We start from the raw sequence: 24,812 nt of genomic DNA, 5'->3' as shown, positions 1-24,812 counted from the left end.
CTTCTGTTTTCACAGGGTTCTGAATCTCATTTTAATTATTTAGAAGTTGTTTAGTCACATAATTCTGATGTGCTCCAAGAAAATTTGAACATTCTATTTCTGGTTTGCAAAATTGAGAACAATAGTTACAATTTTTGACATCCTGCAAAGGAAGCTGGTTAGCTCAGTCTGGTGTTGTAGATATAAAATTATAGTCATCACAATAGAATCACTAATATTTTTTTCTAAGAAACTTTCCCTTAAAAGGCTAGTTCAAGTGTGAATAAATGCACTTAAGATTCAGTATCACAGCCATACCTATGTATGTGGATCCTGGATGGCATTTGCAACTCTCTGATACTGTAATAAGAAGCACCATTTAATTTCATAGTTGGTCAACTCTCCTGATTCAATCAATGGCCTCATGATTTTTGCCTTCTCTGGCTTACCACAGTTGAAGAAATTTAGTGGCAAATCTTATCTTATACTGGAGTGAAAATATTCATATTTTGCAGATATTTAAGTGTATTAATTATATGACAAGGAGGGAGATTTATCATTTTTTTTACTTTCTCAAAGTGATCTTATTGTTCATATCTAATTTACCAAGTATTCTAATTATGATTTTATTCAGTAAGTTTCAGGTTGTAGCTAAGTATATTATATTTTATTGTAAAGCATACACATACACATATACAATCAAATCAAAGTACAAAATCTGTTATCCTTAAAGCTTCCAATGGCGATAAATAAACGGCCTTCTGACAACTGCACTCTAACCACATTTAATGAAAAATGGAAAAATGGGTGCTTATATTTTTATACTTGTTGAACTATAGTCTTCTTTACAAGAACCTATCTCTGGGAACTCCTGGCCCATGTTTCTCTGCAGAAATAATTTTCATTAAGTTGGCTCCTTTGGTAAATAATATAGTCATGGTAATGATAATTGTTCAGCAGAGATGGTTTTGGGGATATGCATATGTGTGTACACATGCACATACACAAGGGGGTCATTTGTAGACATGGTCTTATTCTATTTTTCATAATCCTCTGATATATTTAGGATCACTGAGTCTCAGAACGGAAAGGGCCCTTGATTTTTATATAGTATAACCCATAACTGAGAAAAAAGACCTTCTATTACATATATGAAAAGTCATCCATGCTGTATTGGAATAAAAGTCACCAGTGAGGGAAGAACCTACTACCTCCTGAGGTAACATGTTCCACTTTTCTACAATGTTAACTATAGTCCAGATTTGCCCCCTTTGCAATTTCCCCTAATTGTTCCTAAAGGAGAAGTGAGGCTGGTGACCTGCACAGCCCTCCCTCACTCAAAACAAAGTCAAGTGCTAGTCATGTCATCATTTCTCTGATAGCATGGTCTTCTTTGGCAATGAAGGACAAACACAATCCTGTGAGTAGACACAGCTGGCTGAATGGGGACCCAGTTAGCTGGGTAACTCAACTCCTCCTCTCCTGTCTGGCTCCCCCTCCCCTTCCTTCTCCTCTGCAAAGGAAGGTAAATTTGGATGGCCAAAAGATGCCCAGCTGACTTGAGTTTTACTGGTTAGTTTCCTTCCTTTCCCTTCCCTTCCCTCCCCTTCCTTTCCTTTCCTGCCCTGTCTTGTCCTGTCTTGTCTTTTCCTTTCCCAAAACCTTAAACCTACAGCGCTCTGAAGCTGGGATGCCAATGGGACTCTGCCTAAGGTCTCCTAGCTTTAGAGTGATTATCAATAGTAACTGTTGCTGTTTCCCTCCCAGCCTGATGTCTTTCTTTTTCTTGGCCTCCTTAAAGGAATCATGCCCTTGTTACTTCTTAAACAGGCCTATTCAATGAATGGGCTTTGCCTCATTCATTGAACCAGCAAAGACCTTGACCTAAAGGGTCCAAGGTCTCCCAGTGCCTCCTGGGTCATCTCCAGTCATCCTGATGAATATCTGGTCACTGGATTCAGATGGCTCTAGAGGAGAAGTGAGGCTGGTGACCTGCATGGCTCTCCTTCACTCAAAACAAAGTCAAATGCAAGTCATGTCATCATTTCTCTGATGGCATGGTCTTCTTCAGCAACAACGGATGAACACAATCCCTTCTAACTAGGAGGAGAAATGGTAAGAGATAAAAGAGTTTCATCTCTCTGGCTTCATGCACCAGAATCTACAAATAGAAACCCATCCCTTTAAGTGTTTGTTTGTATTTCTATTCCATGTAAAATTGCTTTTACCATTATTTAATTCCAAGTGCTCAGTTAGTCATGATTGAGGCAGGGGATATTAATCCAAAGGGATAGACTTTCCTTAGCCCAGGCCAAAGTGGAATTGATCCAATTAGAGACAGATTTTTTTTATCACTTTAATAATATTTTCATACTCTGAAACCATGCTTGAACCTAGAGAGAGACTTAATAAGGAAACAAGCTAGTAGCAATTAAAGGTAACTGTTGATATTTTTGTTCAGATAATCACCCTACACGCAGCATACAGCCAAAGTCCCACATGGCTACATATAAAATTCCTTCAATTTGTGCTGGAAACTTCTCTCCTTAAAATTTGCCTCTTTGATTGGTTTTCCTGGAAGCTCTCAGTCTCTCCTCTCTTGAAATGTCTCTTCATTTGATTAGCCAAAACACTGAGAGCATTTCAAGACAAGGGCATGGGAAAGAATAAGATAAAAGCTATGTTTCCATGCCTGTTTTCTATAGTGTATGGTATGTATGCCATGATATATCTCCTCATCCCTGACCTACAGATTTTTGAGTAAGATATAAAATAAATATTGCTAATATCTTAGTCTGATGAAACTTAAGATGAAAGGGGGAAAATGCTATATAAATATTCATGTGACCGAAATCTATTTGGGGAGGATTTCTTCATTTTTCAATAGGTATTCCAAGCTTCCCATGATTGTAAAGAAATAATCAGTTTTTCTATATTTTGTCATTTAGGATTTTCTTCAAATTCAGATAATATGAGTTGTAGGCATTTAAGTGTTTGTTGAATTGACTTGGTAATCTTGTTGTTGTTGGTTTTTTTTCTTTTTTTTTTTTTTTTTTTTTTTAAGGAAGAAAAGTATTTCACTTGAGAACCTAATGGTGATGAGTTCAGGGACCTGTTCCTAGTGTTTTCACTGATATGCTGTAAGCGAATTTGGTTTTCTTCACTCATAAACAACAAAGACTTATAACTGCCTATTGCCAGTCATGCTCATATCCATATGGCCTTACTTATAAACAACCTCATTTCATTTTAGATTCTTGGGAGCCCTGAGTCTCACAATGGAAGAAAAATAAATGATTCCCTTTTTAGATATCTACTTTCCAGCCACTAAATTACTACTGATGCTAGACATTTTTTTTTCTAAACTGGTTAAGCAGCACCCACCACAAAGGGAGAAATCGTTTATAATTTACTATGAGTAGAATACATGAGAATAAATATGCTATAATTCTACATTTGACTCAAGTTTCTAGGTAGGTATTTCGATTGTCTATTCTGAGATAGTCCTTTCCCTGAGTTTACAAAAACATCCCAGAAGAAAGAAAGGGTAAACAAAATGGCTTTTTCATTCCTATCACAATAAATTATTTTTCATGTCTTCCTGGGAAATGTGACTAGAAGTGACTATGGAGTATGAGCTTTAAAAGCTTAATTTTTCTCCAGACCAAATTACTAAATGGACCAAATTATACATTTTTGTAAAAAAATTCCTGTTAAATATCTGCTTCATATCTCCCCACTTTTATGGGGTTTTTTTTAATCCTTTCTTTTTCTTTTCAAGTAATTAGTGAACTTCTGGGAGGGGAGAGCATATAAAGTTAAAGTGTGAAGTATTTTTTCAATACTAATGAATGGGTTTAAAGTTACTGGTATCATGATATATTATCCAGATCCATTCCAATCAAAGGATAATTTAAAGATGTTACATTTAACCACAAAAAAAGCGATTTTGTTTGATTTTACTGAATCAAATTGAGAAAAAGGGATGTTAATCTAAAGCAAGAAAGGAAGAGAAGATTTTTGATAGCATATTTCTATACTTCATTATGGTGTATTTAGTTCAAATTTCATAAGCTTCCATAATGTTAGCAATTCCAGCTGGTGAAACTTCTCAAAATCAAACTAATCCCAACAAAACCACACATGCACACACACACACACACACACACACGCACACACACACAGACACACAGAGCAGTCATTTTGTGTGAAAAAAAGTGTACCTCCTATGAATGTCTTGACCATTGAGAATGAAAAAGTGTTTTTTAAATCCTTGTATTAGAATTGTAGTTAAAAAAGTAAAATCACCTCAAAAGAGGAAGAATGCATAAAGATTAGAGAGTTGTCCTTGGAGTTGTTAAGACCTGAGTTCAAATCCTGCTTTTGATAAATAATAGCTGTCTGATCCACAAGCTAATATGCCCACATGGCAGAGGGAGGTTCTCCATCAGGAGTTCCTCATTTCAATAAGATCCTGGATCTGGTCCAAAATATAAACAAAAAAAATCCAAAAGTATCTCATATATCTACTGTTGGTAGTGATAGACAGAGGGGGCACATTATGGAGAAGGAATCCAGATATGTGATTTAATTGTATGATAAACTCTTGGTGTAGAAATGCCCACCACCAATGCCCATGGAGAATAGTCTATAGAATATGGTATCACAGAGTAGCCTTAGAATTGAGAAGTCACACCACTAGTATTTGTCAAAGGCAAGACTTGAATTCAGATCTTGCTAACTACAAGGCTAATATTTCCTTGTGCTTTAGAGTTTACAAATCCCTTCGGGACTCTGAATTCCTGCTGATATACCTTCATAATTATTTAATAAGCATTTTAATACATAGAAATGCCTAGCTTTACTAGAATACAGTATCTGAGCAAACTTGAATACATAGAAAATTAATATTTTCAAGTATGCTGCAATTCCTACAGCTCTTCAAATCAGATAAAATAGTTGGAAGATCCCCTTGAGGTGAAGGAATAGCATGTTAAAAAGTTTACCACTTGCTAAACAAAGTAGAAATTCTTTCCTTTGTTCAAAATTTTACTCTTTATAGCTTCAAAAGGTGTCCTGTAGTGTTAATGTTCCAGAAATTGGTGAATTAGTTCATCTTATTCCAACACTTTATGAAAGTTTAAATTTTAAGGACAGCCCTCAGCTTTTCCCATGCTGTCTTTCTCTTGAGATATCACAACAAAAACCAAATGATGAAAAGGCAGAACAAAGGATCCATAAATGGTTGTGTAATCTTATTTTAATTCATGATCATAGGATTATGTATTTAGAACTATAATGGACTCCAAATGTCAAGTCAAGCCTTATTATTTTACATAGAAGGAAATTGAGGCCCATATAAGTAAAATGAGTTGTTCTAGAGCAGAAAGGGGTAACCTTCAGCATTGGTCCATGGCTGCAGTCTTTTGACCAAGTCCAAGTTTTACAGAACAAATTCTCTTAGTAAGGGCATTTGTTCTGTGAAATTTGGATTCATTCAAAAGGCTGCACTTGAGGACCTACAGGGTCATATGTGGTCTCAAGATAACAGGCTCCCCATCCCTGCTCTAGAGAATAAGCAACAGAGTCAAGACTTGAACTTGATTATGTTCACTAGAAATACACCATTCTTCCCTCTGCACCCGATATCCTATTCATGTTCTCTGTTGTGTTTCCCATATCTTTCTGAGGATGCGTCGCATTTTGATACTGTCTTGGTTCATAGTTGGACGTTCAATTACTTTAGAAAAAAATGCATTGAATGACTTCTATCCAAGACCCAGTGTTAGTTAGACTCTTTTGTCCTGGAGAGTCCCTCCTCTCAAGGAACTTAAAAGTTAATGGATCCTAATAATTGTAGCCTGGGGACAAAGAGTTAAATGAAGAGGAGAGACTCCAATAAGGTATCATGAGGAATTTGAACAGACAGAGATTACAGAATCACAGATATCTAAAATTCAGCCCACACCTGAACAATTTTCATACCCAACAAGTACTCATTCAGGCACTACTTCACAACTTCCAATAGAGGAGAAATCCATTGTCTCTCTAGAATGCTCATTCTACTTGGATAGTTTCAATTACTACGAAAATGTCCTCATATGCAGGCTTCCTTCACAATTTCTACCCACTACTTTTATTCTTGCTTTCTGGAGGACTCCTTTCAAGTATTTTTTTTCTCTTTCCATATTAGCCATGTTGCAAAAGAAAACACACACACACACAAGAAAAAATAAATAAAAAACATTTTTCAATCTCTACTCCGAGTTGATCCTTTTTCTCTCTGGAGGTGGATGGTATTTTTTATCATAGGTCCCTTGGAATTGTCTTGTATCATTGTCACAATCAGATTAGCTAAGACTTTCACAGTTGATCATTGCTACAATGTTGCTGTTACTTTGTACAATGTTCTCTTGGTTCTGCTCATTTTCGTTTCCCTTTCCATCAATTCATATAAGTCTTCTCAGGTTCTCTCTGAAACCTTCCCCCTCACCATGTCTGTTAACACAATAATATTCCATCACAATCATATAACAAAGCTTGTTCAGTCATTCCCCAATTGAGGGGCATCTCCTCAATTTCCGAATCTTTGCTGACACAAAGAGAACTGATATAAATACTTTTGTACAAATATATTCCTTTTCCTTTTCTTTGATTTTATTGGGATATAGAGCAAGTACATACACACACATATAAGTTTTTAAAAGCAACCAACAAATACTCCAAGGTTACCTTTTTTTGACTAATAGTAGATAGCTATAATAAACTGGAAGTATTCATGGGCAAATTGTCAGCATACTCAAACAAATTTCATGCAAATTTTCCTGCAATTTTCCCCACTGGCTTAACATTCTACTGCCCAGAGGAGCTAACTGTTACATAATATGTTAGCAAGATGCTTGTTCTTCAACCATTTGTCAACACATTGAATAATATCACTTCTTGAGGACTTTGATTATTGATGTAACCTGTAATAACTGAATTTATGTAATATTATAGAACATAGTATCATAAAAAAAAAATTAGATCAGCTGTCATGAGACTTGGATTTTCATCCTAACACCAACAATATTTGCATGCCTTGAAACTCAACTTCTTTCTTTACAAAATCTGAAAGTTTTGATTTACTGAATTCCAAGTCCCTTCTAACTCCAGAATTTAATGTTACTATGATGCTAAGTTTTCAGTCTATACAATAGTCAAGCCAGTCTCAAAACTGAATCAGTAAAATCATTCTTTTTTAAATTTATTTATTTAACTTCTAACATTCATTTTCACAAAATTTTGGGTTCCAAATTTTCTCCCCATTTGTCCCCTTTCCAAACCCCCAAACACCAAGCATTCTAATTGCCCCTGTCACCAATCTGCCCTCTCTTCTATCATCCCTCCCTTCCCTTGTCCCCAATTTCTCTTTTGTCCTGTAGGGTCAGATAACTTTTTATACCCCATTACCTGTATTTCTTATTTCCTAGTAGCAAGAACAGTACTCGACAGTTGTTCCTAAAACTTTGAGTTCTAGCTTCTCTTCATCCCTCCCTCCCCACCCATTCCCTTTGGGAAGGCAAGCAATTCAATATAGGTCATATCTGTGTAGTTTTGCAAATGACTTCCATAAAAATGGTGTTGTGTAAGACTAACTATATTTCCTTCCATCATATCCTGCCCCCCATTGCTTCTGTTCTCCCTTTTGATCCTGTCCCTCCCCTAGAGTATTGACTTCAGATTGCTCCCTCCTCCCATTGCCCTCCTTTCCATCAGCCCCCCTATCCTGCTTATCCCCTTCTCCCCTACTTTCTTGTATTGTAAGATAGGTTTTCATACCAAAATGAGTGTGCATTTTGTTTCTTCCTTTAGTCGAATGTGATGACAGTAAACTTCATGTTTTTCTCTCACCTCCCCTCTTTTTCCCTCCACTGAAAAGTTTTTGCTTGCCTCTTTTATGAGAGATAATTTGCCCCATTCAATTTCTCCCTTTCTCCTTCCAATGTATTTCTCTCTCACCACTTAATTTCATTTTTTTAAGATATGATTCCATCCTATTCAATTCACTCTGCGCTCTGTGTGTGTGTATGTGTGTGTGTGTGTGTTTGTAATCCTACCCACTACCCAGATACTGAAAAGTTTCAAGACTTACAAATATTGTCTTTCCATGTAGGAATGTAAACAGTTCAACTTTAGTAAGTCCCTTATGACTTCCCTTTGCTCTTTACTTTTTCATGCTTCTCTTGTTTCTTGTGTTTGAAAGTCAAATTTTCTTTTCAGCTCTGGTCTTTTCATCAAGAATGCTTCAAAGTCCTCTATTTCATTGAAAGACCATTTTTTCCCCTGAAGTATTATACTCAGTTTTGCTGGGTAGGTGATTCTTGGTTTTAGTCCTAGTTCCTTTGACTTCTAGAATATCATATTCCATGCCCTTCAATCCCTTAATGTGGAAGCTGCTAGATCTTGTGTTATCCTGATTTTATTACCACAGTATTTGAATTGTTTCTTTCTAGCTGCTTGCAATATTTTCTCCTTGACCTGGGAACTCTGGAATTTGGCCACAATGTTCCTAGGAGTTTCTCTTTTTGGATCTCTTTCAGGTGGTGATCTGTGGATTCCTTGAATACTTATTTTGCCCTCTGGTTCTAGAACATCAGGGTAGTTTTCCTTGATAATTTCATGAAAGATGATGTCTAGGCTCTTTTTTTGATCATGGCTTTCAGGCAGTCCCATAATTTTTAAATTGTCTCTCCTGTATCTATTTTCCAGGTCAGTTGTTTTTCCAATAAGATATTTCACATTCTTTTCCATTTTTTCATTCTTTTGGTTTTGTTTTGTGATTTCTTGGTTTCTCATAAAGTCATTAGCCTCCATCTGTTCCATTCTAATTTTGAAAGAACTATTTTCTTCAGAGAGCTTTTGAACCTCCTTTTCCATTTGGCTAATTCTGCTTTTGAAAGCATTCTTCTCCTCATTGGCTTTTTGAACCTCTTTTGCCAATTGAGTTAGCCTATTTTTCAAGGTGTTATTTTCTTCAGCATTTTTTTGGGTCTCCTTTAGCAAGGTGTTGACCTGCTTTTCATGCTTTTCTTGTATCTCTCTCATTTCTCTTCCCAGTTTTTCCTCCACCTCTCTACCTTGATTTTCAAAAGCCTTTTTGAGCTCTTCCATGGCCTGAACCCATTGAATATTTATTTTGGATGTTTGGGATACAGAAGCTTTGACTTCTAGGTCTTTCCCTGATGATAAGCATTGTTCTTCCTCATCAGAAAGGATGGGAAGACATATCTGTTCACCAAGAAAGTAACCTTCTATGGTCTTATTTTTTTTCCCCTTTTCTGGGCATTTTCCCAGCCAGTTACTTGACTTCTGAGTTTCCTTTCCATATCCACCTTGCCTCCAGATCCACCCAGCTAGTGCTTGGGGGCTGAGATTCAAATGCTGCTTCCCAGCCTCAGGGCTTTTGTCAGGGGTGGGGCTGCTATGCAGTGTGAGATTAAATTCAGGTGCTCAGGTGGGGCATAGCCACCACACAGGGCTTAATTCCCTCAGGGAGTTTATGTGGAGACCTTCAACAATGGATCTGAGCTCCTGCCTGCTTTGGGAGCCCCTGTCTACTGCTGCCTCCACTGCTGCCTCCTGAGGGGGCCTGAGTTATGGAAACACCCCGCTCCCCTCTCGGCAAGCTGCAAAGACCTTCTCACTGAACTTTGGTGCCTGTGAGTGGAGGGACCTGAGCTGTGGCTGGAGATTCTGTTCCTGAAGCTGCTTGGATCTGCTCCTCTCAGTGCTGTGTGGCCAAGGCAGGGCTGGGCTCTGCACTGGGTCTGGGGAGCAATGGACCTTTTGTGTCAGTTTTTCAGGTCTCTCTGGAACAGATATCTCCTCCACTCTGTTGTTCTGTGGCTTCTGCTGCTCCAGAATTTGTTGGGAGTTCTTCTTTACAGGTATTTTATGGGCTGTGGGTTAGGAGCTAGCATATGTATATCTTTCTACTCCGCCATCTTGAGTAAAATCATTTTTTAAGAAAGAAAGAGGTGAAATTACACAAGATTTATAAAGTCCCTTAGCCCAGGACCTGGCACATAATAGTCACTTAATGGATGTCTGTTTGTTGTGGTTTTTTTTCCCTCCTCTTCATTTCTGGATGTAGTTCACTGTCCATTTGTATTGCCTATTCTTGGGATAAAATTTAAGAGATTTTGAGAGATTGTCTAGCATCATGACATAATCTTGTTAACATATTTTTAAACAATTTATTTTTCTCATGAAGGACAATTGGATTCTTTTCATTAAAATAAACTCATTAAAACTTTGTTGTACTTAAGGGTTCATCATGGTTTGTATAACATCAATTGCAAGTATCAGATTTTATATATATTTTCCTCTCTTCCCACCCCTCATCCTTCACTAATGTTCCTTTTGTTTGGAATTTGCACAAGACACTGGTGAGTACCAAGAGTGAACATATGTCTTTGTTACACCTTGTGTAATGTCATGGCTTAGTAGCTTGTTAAATTAAATTATCTTTGAGGTTGCATCTGTCAAAGAATTCTGTTTAATTTTAATGCTTCTGGCGGAAATACCTTCTCTGAAGTGAGCCTACAAGGTTAAATTTTGTTCTCAGACAAGTGCTTTTTCAAAAAAAAATAATTAACAGTGGATGCTGTGGGAACTTAGATGCTCTATACTTCAGTCAGTCAGGTGAATATAAAAATATAGTCTAATGAAGAAAAGTCTATGAAAACTGTATATTACCTTCTCATATTTTATCATATATCCTCGATGCATGAACATATCATACACATAATGAATTTATTGTGATGAGGAATATTATAAATTGCTAGTTGCTGACATCTTATTAATTTCTTTGTTGGTAAACACATTGCATATATTTTCTAGTCATCAGTGTTAATCGTTTTTGAGGCATCATTAAGTCAATTTGAAAATGTCTTTACAATTACATTTCACTTCACACATTTTTTCTGTATATATTTGGTGTCTCTTCATGATCACTTTTTTATAGATCCTAGATACTTTCTGACATAGTATATTGAACACATAGGTGGTAGAGTCCAAATGTGGTGATTTTACTATCACCAGCAGTGAGAGCACATCACTATAAGGCCTGCCAACAGATCTGTTTTATTTCATGCTGGCTTGATAAGTTATGCCAACAGATCTGTTGAATTCCATGACTGCTTTTTCTCCTTCTTTCAATTTTAACTATAAATATTCTTCTTTAACGTATCTCTTGTCAGATCTCTCTGGGCTTATTTTCTCTTCCATAGCTTTTTGTCATTCCATAAAGGAAAATTATTTCTTTTTTTTAACCTCTTCTGTAACATTTGTGAATGACCCTATATTGTAAGCTAATTTTGCCCAATTGTTTCCATGTTTCCTTGTATGACAATATCTAACAGCTATTGACCAAAATATTTTCTGCTTTGTTATTTGATCTGTCAATAAACCAAAAGTCTCCTCAACCTCCCTTGAATTGGATGGTTCATGGCTGTTATTTATGAAATGTTTTCCTTTATCAAACCTGCTACCTTTACCAATTCAGATATGTCCTACCTCTCTATGCTTCAAATAGGGTCAACTTGTAGACTTGCTGCCTCCCTGATATTCTGAGCATTAGGGACTCCAAGTATTCATCACACCTCAGCCCTGACATGCCACTGCTGCCCTCTGCTGGCACCAGCAAAACCTACAGGACCCTACCTCCCACAAAGATAGGGTTTTATCCCCTGCACCACTCAAACCTCATCAAGGTGACATTTCTTTTCCAAATTCGAAAAAAAAAAAAAAAAGGAGAGGGGAAGGGAGAATTGAGAAAAATACATACACAAAACTAACACAGATTCCAAAAATCACAGAGATGGGTGGACTAAAACCTTTTGAGGTCAGCCCCTGCCAGCTCTGAGATGCATTTTATTTATCAGATCTGTGTAATCCACCTATGTGCATTCTAAGCCTCTCAGGAAAATTAAAACAAAACAAAACCAGAAAACCTTTAAACTCTAGATAGGCATCCTTTGAAATCAATTAGCACAAACTCAGCTGCTTTAATCAATGGTTTTATCGTCAGAGTTTGTTGGTAAAATTTTACCAAAGTTGTAAGGAATTAAGCATAAAAGTCTAAACATGCCACTGCTTCTTTAACTTTTTCAGAAAGCACAAATCAAGAAAACACAAGTCTGAAGGTGCTGTTAGTTCTATGATCCTGAATGGATAAATTGCTTGAATTTTGCTGATTGGAGGCTTTTCTTGTGAAAATTAGAAGACCTTTGCATTTCAAAATAACTTGACTATTTCTGTGAGATGCTATGTATTCCACATTTATTCCCCATTTTCTTTATTTTTAACATTTATCAACAGTTACCCAAATGGCCCTCCCTTTTTTATCATAGGAAAAAAGGAAAGTGCAGGAGCGCTGAGTTCATAGGATTTTTGTCTATCTGAAACTTGTGCTCCATCACCATTATAAAAGGCAAAGTTGAATTAATTCATAGAACCAAGTCTGGACAGTGTAACTGTTTAGTACAGGACATAGAGAACTACCTACAGCATTAAAAGTCAATGACGAAAACTAAGAACTACGGTGTGCATTTTCTGAGCCCCAAACTGTTTCTCTGTAATGTAAATGCAAATTTTAATAGCAATTTGAAAGGCATATTTAACTTTAAGTACAAGGATACCATCAGCAGCAGAAAACTACATTTCAGCCCTAGAGCCTTTAATTAAGAGGATGCCAAAAAGCTGCTTTTAAAGCTGCCATTTAGAAGAGAAAGTTGTTAAGTAAAATAGCCTCACTCTCTGCAGACTCTGGTCAGTGGTCCTACCAGGTATATCCTCTAATCTGCCTTGGATCCCAAGGAGGAATAATGAAGGTAAAAGTGTGAAATAAACGTTGTGAGGAGGAAAAAATAAAGATATTAAGTGGCATGACACATTTTCTAATAAGAGATAATCCCCAATTTATACATGATGAAGCAATGCTGCATTAATCTATTAAATCAATATGTGAAATTATTTAACTTCATTTGACCACTGAGAAACAGCTAAACTTAAAGAAATTACTTTAAGTGTTTTCTTTCTCAGTGCTGTTGTAAAAAGATGCAATTTGAAAATGACTGAATCCCTAGAGAGTTACCTAAGAATCTGATTTTTAAATAGAATCCTACTTGTTCATGGATTTCTACTAAATATTGGTGATATTCTCCCTCCTACCAACTCTATAACCTGGCATTTAAGGCCACCCATAAGTGTGTTTCAACACAATTTTCCAACATTATTTAAATAGGAAAACTTCAGTTCAAATCCAGCCTTAGGTACTTCCTAGTTGAATAACCCTAAGCAAATCATTTAACCTCTTCCTTAGCTTTTTCATTTGTTAAATGGGGATAATAATAGTACTTACTTTCCAAACTTGTTGCAAGGATCAAATGAGATAATTTGTCAAGTGCTTACTTAGCACAGTGCCTATTCCAGAGTAGGTGACACACATACAGTGAGTAGGTGACAGGTGAGTGTATACACAGGTGTCTATATACACACATATGTATAGTGTGTGTATATATAATATACACAAATATACATATACCATTTCTCTTTATATATATATATGTGTGTGTGTGTATGTGTGTGTGCATATACACCACACTCACACACACACACATATAATTTATACATACATGCATACATCTATTTGTTCTTGCTTTTGTTTGGTCACTTTTTGCTCATATCTGGCTCTTCATGACCCCATATGTTTTTTTCTTGTGAGAGATACTTCTTTCTCTGTTGGGACTGGAAGCTCAATTCCGTGTGGACGGTCTCGGGCAGGTAAAAGTGGGACTTCTAAATCTTAGAGTCTTACGAGGCCCTCCATGAACAGCGGGGGTTCGAGAAGGTCAGACTGAGCTAGCTCAGCTAGCTCGGGTATTTCCGCCTCTCCCCGGGAGATACCTGATGGGTGGAGTCTCCCTGCCCTCGAGGTCGTCCCGGATTGGAGCACACCTAGTTACCTAACAGCACGGTATTTAGATGCAAACTGTGCAGCTGAAGGTTAAGTAGGATTGAGGAAGCCTGAAAGCTCTTAGCACTTGTGGAGCCAAAGAGGACAGTAGGCTCTGCTTCTTTTCTTTCCTCTCTCCCCTCCCCCTCTCTCCCCGCTTGTACTTCTACTTCCAATCCCTTAAGATCTAGCCTCCTTAGGAAATCTCCCCCTCTTCCTCCTAAGGAAGATCCTCCTGCACTTGTAACCCGGACCCTGAAATAAAGCTCAACCCCTGTTCGACTCTGGAACGTCCTTTCTCTCATATGTGCATCCGGCATGGCCAGCCGAAGACCTCGGAGGTGAGGTAAGAAAGACTCGGGTAGCCCAATACAGGCCTCTAGGCCTGGCGGTTGGCGCCCCAACAGGGATTGGGAGCGTAGATAATCCTGGGTGCTTTTGGGGTACACCCGGAAGGGGCTGTGAAAGAAGCGAGTCCCAAATCCTAGATTCGGAAGGAGAGAAAGTGGAGAGAAGCTTCCCAAACCCCTGGGAAAAGGGCGGAGATGGGGAATCTATTGCCAGTAATAAAGCCAGAGGAACAGGAGGTCTGGGCTGAGAAACTTCACAGGGAATGCAGGAAAGCGGGGGTCACAATAGAGTTAGATGACCTCCGAGAATTTTGTAAAAGGATTTGGAAAGTTTCTCCTTGGCTCAAGCAGGCAGGAATATCAAGAGAAAAATGGGGAGCGGTCGGAGAGCAAATGACTGCTTATGAGCAACAATACCCTGGGGAGCTGGAGGATTTAGATTTCCTGATATTCGGTGTAATTAAAAGACTGCTGGAAGGGCCGGAGAGGCCAGGACGGGATTGGAATGAGAGTGGAAGCGGAGAGAGGGGAGGGGAGAACACGGGAGGGACGGAGAGTCCAGGCAAGCAGAAAGTTAAGCGGAAAGTTAAGGAGCGTAAAGAAAAAATAGACTCGGAGCTCCATCTAGCGGACGGAAAAGGCGAGGCAGGGGAGAATACGCCGTGCCTTCCCTCTGCGCCTCCTTATAACCTGCTCCATTGGTCAGACAGTTCAGGGCCACAGTCCAGTTTGGAAAAAGGAATAAGAAAGGCTATAGAGAATGGAGAAGATGTAGGGACATTTCCTGTGCTAGAAATAGCGGACCCCAGTGTCCCCGGTGGCGTTCGAAGGAGCCACATACCCATAGAGTGGAAGAGAGTGGCGACTCTTAAAGAGGCTTGTACCAAGCACGGCCCTAATTCACCCTTTGTCATAGCCATGCTTGAAACTCTCAGTGGTCAGTTCGTTCTGACTCCTAATGACTGGAAGAGCTTAGCCAGAGCCTGCCTTACCCCTGGGCAGAATGTGATTTGGGGATCAGAATTTTCTCAGAGGGTAAAGAGCACTACCGGTGGGCTAGGGGCTCAGGCCCCCCAGGCTTATCAGCAATTTACAGGAACAGGGCAGTTTGAGGCTACAGGAAATCAATTACAGTACTCAGCCTCCGATTATGTTTTGATTGCCAGAATGGCTATTAGCCGCCTCGGGATGAGGTTATCAAATTTTTAGTAAGGGCCATTGCTGTTGTACTGGAGTCCCCACCCTTGAATTGGAAGTCAGACACCCCGATTTGGGTGGAGCAATGGCCCCTGACTCCAGAAAAACTCCAGGCATTACAAATACTGGTTAAGGAGCAATTAGCACCCTGGAATGCTCCCGTGTTTGTTATAAAGAGAAAATCCGGGAAATTCAGGTTCCTTACAAATGTTAATCAAGCATTTGTAAGTACCTGGCAGCAGCTATACCAAAATAAACAGCCACTATGCATTCTTATCAATTTTACCTTAAAGGCGATCCTCGCTAAACAAAGAAGGGGAGATAGAGATCGCCTAATACAATCAGAGCTAAGATCAAGAGGCCTAATACAATCAGAGCTTGATACAGCTGTCTCAAGAAATTCACATACTATTCCAGCTATGAGACATTTTAAGATACTAATAGGGGGTCGAGGGTATGTTTGTGTCTCCACAGGAAAAGGGAATGCGTGGATTCCCATTAGAAGGATCCGTAAGTGGGAACCGAGGTCAGAGACGGCGGAGACCCCGGAGAGCCCAGAGACCCCGGAGAAGGATCATACACCACCTGAGCCTGCTGCTGACAGCTTTAACCTTGCTGCCCAGAGAGGAGGCAGCACTCATCACAACTGCAGACACTGCTGCTGACAGCTTCAATCTAGGCATCCTTTTTTCGCCAGCTGAATGAGGACTTTGATATCACAAACCCAGGACATTGGGGGGGGGAAGGGGTGACCAACTTTTCACCTGAATACCACAGGCTTGGCCATTCAGGCTTGGCTGTTGAGATCCATTTGCATGACTGAGGGGGTGGTGATGTAAGGCACCTACACCAGCTGCTCCTCTTAAAATATGCTTTGGGATTAGTTGATTGCACTTCCCCTGTTGTAACTCAGCCATTTAGTTTCATCTTTGTTTTATTTGATGCCTCCCTTTGTCAGTTGTGCTAGCTGCAGAATTCTGTGTGAATGAAGTCTTGTTGTAGGGTACTCATATGCTAAAGGCCTTCCTAATCCACTCAGCCTCCGGCCACTGTTTGCTCTAGAGCCAGGTGCGCTCCGCGCAAAACAAAGAAGGGGATATGTTGGGATTGGAAGCTCAATTCCGTGTGGACGGTCTCGGGCGGGTAAAAGTGGGACTTCTAAATCTTAGAGTCTTACGAGGCCCTCCATGAACAATGGGGATTCGAGAAGGTCAGACTGAGCTAGCTCGGCTAGCTCGGGTATTTCCGCCTCTCCCCGGGAGATACCTGATGGGTGGAGTCTCCCTGCCCTCGAGGTCGTCCCGGATTGGAGTACACCTAGTTACCTAACAGCACGGTATTTAGATGCAAACTGTGTGGCTGAAGGTTAAGTAGGATTGAGGAAGCCTAAAAGCTCTCTTAGCACTTGTGGAGCCAAAGAGGACAGTAGGCTCCGCTTCTTTTCTTTCCTCTCTCCCCTCCCCCTCTCTCCCCGCTTGTACTTCTACTTCCAATCCCTTAAGATCTAGCCTCCTTAGGAAATCTCCCCCTCTTCCTCCTAAGGAAGATCCCCTGCACTTGTAACCCAGACCCTGAAATAAAGCTCAACCCCTGTTCGACTCTGGAACGTCCTTTCTCTCATACGTTTATCCGGTTTGGCCAACCGAAGACCTGGGACAGGTAAGAAAGACTCGGGTAGCCCAATACAGGCCTCTAGGCTTGGCGTTTCTCCACCTCATTTGACAGATGAGGAAACTGAGGTAAATAAGGTTAAGTGACTTGCCCAGGGTCATACAACTAGTAACTGTCTGAGGTCAGCTTTTGACTAGGAAGATGAATCTTCCTGACATCAAACATGGCAGTCTATCCATTGTTCCATCCCAACTGCCCACACATATATACATTCATATAGATAGATGTGTGTATATGCATATATATTCATATATATATGCATATATATAGTGTGTATATACATATGTATATATACATAATATGTGTATGTGTTAGCAACGATGATGAGGGTGATGACCATAGATAATACTATATGTTCCAGATAAAATGGACAGCACTGGCTGTGACATTCTATCCCTTATCTTTCCTCTTGCTACATGGTACTCACTCCTGTCCTGCTCAGCCTCTCATAACCCTTATACTCCTTTGAGATTCACCTCAAGGTCTTCCTTCTCCAAGAATCCTTTTCTGATTCCCCTAGTTGTCAATGCCCTCTCCCACCACTAAATGTCTTGAATTTAGACATTGGTATGCATTTTATGCCCTTCACTGAAATTGTAGCTTCCTGAGAATTGTGAAATGTTTTGGCTTTCTATTCTCAATATCTAGCACAGTGATTTGTATGTAGTAAATACTTTTGTTTTCATTGAATCTATATGTGGAATTCAGAAGTGAACACAGTACAACCCTTACGATCTATTGCTTTCCTCCTTCTAAAAATGCTACTTCCACTAATGTATTTGAAGTGTATGATGGCTTTTGGGGCTGCTATATCACACTGTTTACTCATGTTGAGTTTGCAGTCACTAAAATCCATAGGTCTAAATAATCTCAAGCTAAATTCACCCATCCTGTAGACATTCATTTTAACTTTTAAACTGATGCCAAGGATTTTATATTGAACTCTTTTTTACATGTGTTTTCATATTTTAGGAGAGAGGCCTGGCCTAAAAGCAAAACAGATCTGAGTTCATATCCTGCCTCTGCTGGGTACTGACTATAACTCTAGGCAAGTCACTAAACCTCTGAATGTCCTAGGTAACTCTATAAGACTCTAAATGGAAGAGAAGGTGCTGACTGGCATTGATAGATGAAATTTCTTCATCTGGGAGGTCCCAATAACATTGAAATAATAGACCCAGTTTCCTGTCTTGAAATTCATCCTGTTAATGATAGCCACCCTTTTAGTCTGTCACAGACCTTTTAAATCTTCATTCTGTCATTCAGCTTAATGTTCTTCTCAACTATGTAACACAAGGATTTGATTAGGATACCATCTATGCCTTTAACTGAGTCATTGACCAAAATGTCAAAAAGAACATGGTCAAAAAAAAAAAAAAGACCCCAGGGAATTCCACTAGAGACCTTGCTCAAGGTTAACGTCAATCTATTAATCATCACTCATAAGAATATGTAAGAACATATCTGTATTTTTAGTAGAAAGCAAGGAGCAAATCTGATTCTCTTTATAGAAATATGCTTCTCAGGTAACTTTTCAATGGTTTTACTTTTTTGTAATTGCATTTTCTAGAGATGTAATTTATTTTGAAATCTGGGACAATTATCATTCCAACTAATCCTGTGCCACTTATTCTATTTTTCATGATTCTTCAAAGATCACTGACTGTGGCATATATTATATATTCAAATTTGTTCAATACTACAGCCATAACTGTTTGTAATTATATACTTAGGATTTTTTTTTGTGCCTGGGACTAAAATATTTTTGGGAGGGTGATGAGAGGGTGAGTAGGGGTAAGCATGGTTAGTGACATGGCGAATTTGTGACAGAGCTAGGATTTGAACCTAAAGTCTCTTATGCCAATTCCAATGCTCTTTCTGCTATACTATTTTGTTTTATTTAACAGATGTAGATTGTAGCTCAGATGGGTGAAATATCTTGATTATAGTCACAGAGTTGATGAAGTGGTAGATCCTAGAAGATAGTTGTTTTCAAATCCTTGCAAGGCTGCCATTCTGAAAAAGGATTAGAACTGTTTTGTTGAGCAACAGAGAGCAAAACCAGGAGCAATGGGTACAAATTACAGAAAAAACTGGGCTTAAGGCTAGGAAAAACACCTTCTATAAATGAAAGCAAAGTGAGCCACAAGTAAAAAGAGGTACCTCATGAGATAGTGGGTCCCTACTCACTGAATGCCTTCAAGCCAAAGCCAGAGGAACAAATGGTAGATACCTGATAGCATTCTTACTCAGGGTTAATTTAGAATTGATGACTTCTGATTAAGCTGTCAATGTTGAGATTCCATGGTAGCTACCACACCACAAGGAAAATCTACATGAGGACTTCAGCCATGAAACATGACAGAATAATTAAAAGTGGATTAAAATGAAATTGGTAGGATTACATGGGTGATAACGAGTAGGACTTGGAGGCAACAGGTTTAAATCCTGTGCTTAACCACTTGTGAACAAGGTAATTCTTCAAGACAAAGTTGCAAAGTAGTCCTTGATCTGCTTTATAGAAGTCTCAGCTAGTGAGAACATAGGTGAGAATCAAAAAAGAATTAACAACAACAAAACAAAAAACAGCCACATAGTCCTGGAACACGGTAAAGTCTTGATAGATGACTTTACTAGTGGATGTCAAAGAATCAAGTCATCAAGTCCAAATCAACTTTATTCAGGAGTATTAAACAACCATAACTACTTAGCCCCAGGACATTAGCCTTCAAATTAGCTTTCAAAAATGCCTCCTCAATGGGGGAAGATGCATTTCCTCCCCAGACCAGGTTCTCCCTTTCTCAATATGAAGGCCATTTCCTTTAGAAAGTGAATTAACATCCATAAAGAATTGATTTCATTCAGAAAAATTCATGCCAGACTACTTGATTTCCTTTTCTAGACAAGTTTACCAAACTGGAAGAATGCTAGAGATATAATTTACTTGGATTTTTAAAAATTTTATTTATTTTATTCTGAACTTAATACAACAGTCTGTTCCATAACATAACAAAATAGGGAAAAAAAGATGAGTGTACATGAAACTGCAGATCTGCTATGTACAGCTTGCTATTTCTTTTAAATAGATAATAAAGTTATCATGTATCTTCCTTTTTTCCTCTTTGTTTCTTCCCTCTCCCCTTTCCCCTAGAAATGGCTACCATTAGGCACAAATATGTGTATACACACACACACACACACACACACACACACATTCATTCATACTTATCAGTTCTTTTTCAGGATACAGATAGTGTCTTCCTTCATATGTCCTTCGTAATTAATTTGGGTATTTATAATAGTCTAGATGACTTATTCACTCAAAGTTGTTCTTAAAACAACTCTGTTGTAAAGCATTTGATAGAATTTCTCATGCTAGTATTATGAGGGGGAAGATAAAATTCAAGCAAGACGACAATGCAAATGGGTGGGTTCACATATCATGGAATGGCTGTAACGAAAGAATAGCCATTAATGGTTTTATGGCACCTTGGAACAAAATCCAAAGTCCTAGAGATCCATATTTGTCTTTGTGTTCTTTAGCATTTTATTGGACTTGGATAAAGGCTTAAAGATGAATTTTTATGAAAACCCATCTGACCCAACATGGGAAGGGCTGGTGAATATATAGGACAATAAATTTAGGATTCAAAAAGATTTTGACAGGATAAAACAAAGGGCTAAGTTAAATGAGATTAAATTTAACAGGGACAAATTAGGTTCAAGAAACCACCTTGCCAGAAGATTGAGGGAGTCTGACTGAAAGCAATTCATCTGAGGGTTTTAGTGGATTACAAGGTCAATGTGGGTTAATTAATACAATTATGGACAACATTAAGAGAATAATAATGACTGGGACTAGGAATGTAGGCTGACCTGTTCAGCTGCTATCTGGAGTATTCTATTCAATTCTGGGTACCACTTTTCAGGGGTTCCCAGGTAGCATCTGACTGCCACTGGGGTCTATGACATAAAAGGTTAAGAATCTCTATTTTGACACTACCTGATCAAAGGCCAATAGTCTCAATGTGAACCTCAGCCTTCACCTAAGGACATGCTGTTCCAAAAGAACAATAAAAAAGCAAATCACTCACAAGCCCTCATGCAACTGGAGTTTATGGGTTCAGCTCATTCCTCGGAACAGGATGATAAAAGCCTAGGGAGGCAGATTGTTTTTAAAGCTCTTTTGTTTCTTCCACTTCAATCTACAGAAGACAGCCTGGTTTTGAAGGCAACATCTGCCTGTACAGAACCCATGCTGTGCAATGCCAGAAATCAAACATAGCCTGAATTTAAATCATTTTATTATCTGCTCATCTGAAGTATGTTTGTGTGAGCATCATACCCTAAAGCTTAATTATTTAGGAAAGAAAGGTGTCCTTGATTTTTGACTAGGAGAATGGTTATAGCTGATATATTTCTCACTTAATTGATTACTTTGCCAGCTTCATTAACTTGCTAATTGAACACAGGACTCCTTAAGCAAAGCACTTTAAATGGTTACCTAAGGTCTCATACCTGGGAGGCCCACATGTTCCCTAATGAACCGTTACCGTGGCAGAAGAAGCAGTAAGAAAGTCATCCTCAGAAGTGTTGGTTGTTTGAATCCTGTCATCACATATTAATTCCACAGCTGATTCGTTTGGGAAAACTTCATCACTCTCCCAGATCCCAACAGCCTTGGTTCTCAACCTCATCACTACTCTCTGTCCCTCTGACTGGAGGATAGAACCTTGAACTCAAAAAACTCCTTTTAAAGAGAAAAATCAGTTCAGAATATCTCATTTCTTACCTGCATGCACTACTTTGGGAATTCTCTGAGTTTCCCATCTTCCCCCTAGTGAAGTATTGTACCTGGTCAACCCCCTTCCAAAATTCCACCCCTTTTCAGCTTACTTTTCTGTGTGGTCTTCTCTCTGGTAGATTGTGAGCTTCTTGAGGACAGGGACTGTTGTCTATTTCCCATATTTGTATCCTCAGAACTTAGCATGGTGCCTGGCACATAATGAGGGTGACTGATTTGTTTACACCATAATCTAAGGCCAGCACATTTCTATGACATTTTAGCTAATTATTCAATATTCCATCAGTATTTATTAAATGCCTACTATGATCCAGGTAATAGATTAGGTTTTAGGTAAAAAACAAGAAGAAAAACAGCCCCAAGAGGCTTTCATTCTAGTGAAGGGAAATTACATGTACATAAAAAAGATGAATAAATATAAAATACAAGACGATTTCTTGAGAGAGGGCAATTAGGCTAGGCTTTATGTAAGGGGGAGAGGGTGATACTTGAGAACATTAAAAGAAGCTAGGGCTTGTATGACACACTCACACACATATATGTATATACATAAATTGCCCAGTTTGTAAGAAGCGATGGTATTGAAATAGAACAAAGACTGAGAAGGTCTATTCATACACAAATTTTCAAAAGTTTGTATGATCTCATGAATGTGGATACTTCTCCACTGATGTCACTGCAACCCAGCTATTCCTATCCAACACTGTTTCCTGCCACAAATCCTCCACAGGATGTTCCACCTTTTAGTTTTCTTAACATTGCATGGATGTCAAGGGTGGGCCTACTTTGTCCATCAGCTTTCCTTTGGTCTCAGTTGGTCCATCATGTTTTCTCATTATACCTTTTCATGTTGACATCTTTTTTCCACGTTTTCTAAGCAGTTGCTTCCTTGCAGCCTACTTCCACACATCACGTACTCTCCATTGCTATTTACAGTAAGCCTGAAACTCATTGCCATATGGAAATCAAGACATTGTCATGTCAAGCTTCAAATGGTTGAGACTAAAATGATGCAAACTTGCATCCACATGCAATCTTTCAATTTCTTAAAGGGCATACTGACTCTCAATTTCTATTTCTTCAACAATCTGACCATGGTAAGTCAGTGTATGGCATGCAATTTACAATGCATAGTGTGCATCTATTGTGTAGTACCATACCAAACAGTGGAATGTTTGAGAATTAAATTTCTTTTGCTATAGAGTAATGACTTTAAAACTTTCACCTCTTCTATCTATTTTTTCATCTTTTTCCTTGGCATTTTAATCTCAAAATGATCTTATTGTTGTGTCTACAATGTGGGGGAAGTGTTAATTAGTGGGAATGTTGTATTTGATGAAGAAAGCTTACATAATGTCAAAGTAGCTTCCTGACTTGAATATGAAATTTAAGTAACTTATTCCACATGATCAAGGGATCATTTCTGTGTAGTTTTCTGTCTTTTCTCATATTGGGCCTCAATTTTACATTGGCTTTTCCTCTCATTTTCTATCATTTTCTTCAAAATCTCAGTAGTGAGAGACAGAAAATTATGTCATCTTTGAAAACCTTTAATTCTTTTGTAAACTACTCACAGAAGAAAATTCAGGTTTGCATGGCTTAGGACTGAAAGCTTGTAAAAGTCAAAGGAAATAAAAAGTACCTTTATTCTAAGTCTTTAAGACTTTTTGCTTCCGAATCTTAGTGACATAGGAAACTGAAAAGGGATGGAGAAGCCTATTACACTGCCAGTGAAGTATTTTGGCTAGGATTTTGTTGCTCAAGAAAATATTCATTGAAGAGGAATGAGGAACCTATTTTCTGTTCTAGGTTCAATAACTGAACTTATACCTTGCTTTTTTGTTTCCTTTGGGTGGTTTTTGGTTAAATAGCATTGGACAAATGTTTTGATATCCATTGTATACATCATTTAGAAATGTCAAATATCTAGACACAGTATATCCTTTAATTGGGAAAATGTAGGATTCTCTGGACATATATCAAGCATCATTATATGCTGCTAAATCTTCATGAACTGGTCTTCTCTTGGTTATTCCATGACATGATGTTATCTAAGAAGACCTGCAGGTAAGTGGCACAGTATATAGATCACTGGGATTAGATTCAGAAAGAACAGAGCTCAAATCCAGTCTCACACATTTACTAGCTCTGTGACCCTGGGCAAGTCACTTAACCCTGTTTGCCTCAGTTTCCTCTTCTATAACATGAGCTGGAGAAGGAAATGACAAATATCACCAGGATTTTTGCCAAGAAAACCCCAAATGGGGTCATGAAGAGTCAGACACGGCTGAAACAACTGAACAACAAAGAAACCTGCTTATAAGACAATCACAAAGTATCTTAAAGTGCCATTAATAAGTCTTTCTTCCCACTCATACATGAGAGACATCAAAATTAAGTGGAGATGACTAGAAAATTGTGTGGGGCTTCATGGTTGGAATGGGTAAGAAGAAAATTTTAGCTTAGCTAGAAAACTAAGGGACCAGAGGACAAGGGAATGAAATTATGAACTCATCAGTAACTTGCCCTCTACCCCAAAGAATCAAAATTTGGGGGGACATGGGTTTTAAAAAAATACTTCCTGTACTAAAATTTCTCTTACCTATAGCAAACAATTGAATCTCTCTGTGCTTAATAATAAAGTGATCAGCCAGTCACAAAGTCAGTTTTGTGGACTATAACACCTCCATTTCTTTGGTATCAGGAAATACTTGAAGCTTTAAGTCAGCGAAATTCTACTGAAAACCTTTTGTGAAAAAACCTATCAGTAAAAAAATTCATGGGACATAAAACTCACCTCTCAAATTCTCTT

The sequence above is a fragment of the Notamacropus eugenii genome, chromosome 1 (genome assembly GCF_028372415.1).
Source record: "Notamacropus eugenii isolate mMacEug1 chromosome 1, mMacEug1.pri_v2, whole genome shotgun sequence".
NCBI classification, from domain to species: Eukaryota; Metazoa; Chordata; class Mammalia; order Diprotodontia; family Macropodidae; genus Notamacropus; species Notamacropus eugenii.
This window is presented reverse-complemented; position numbering follows the sequence as displayed.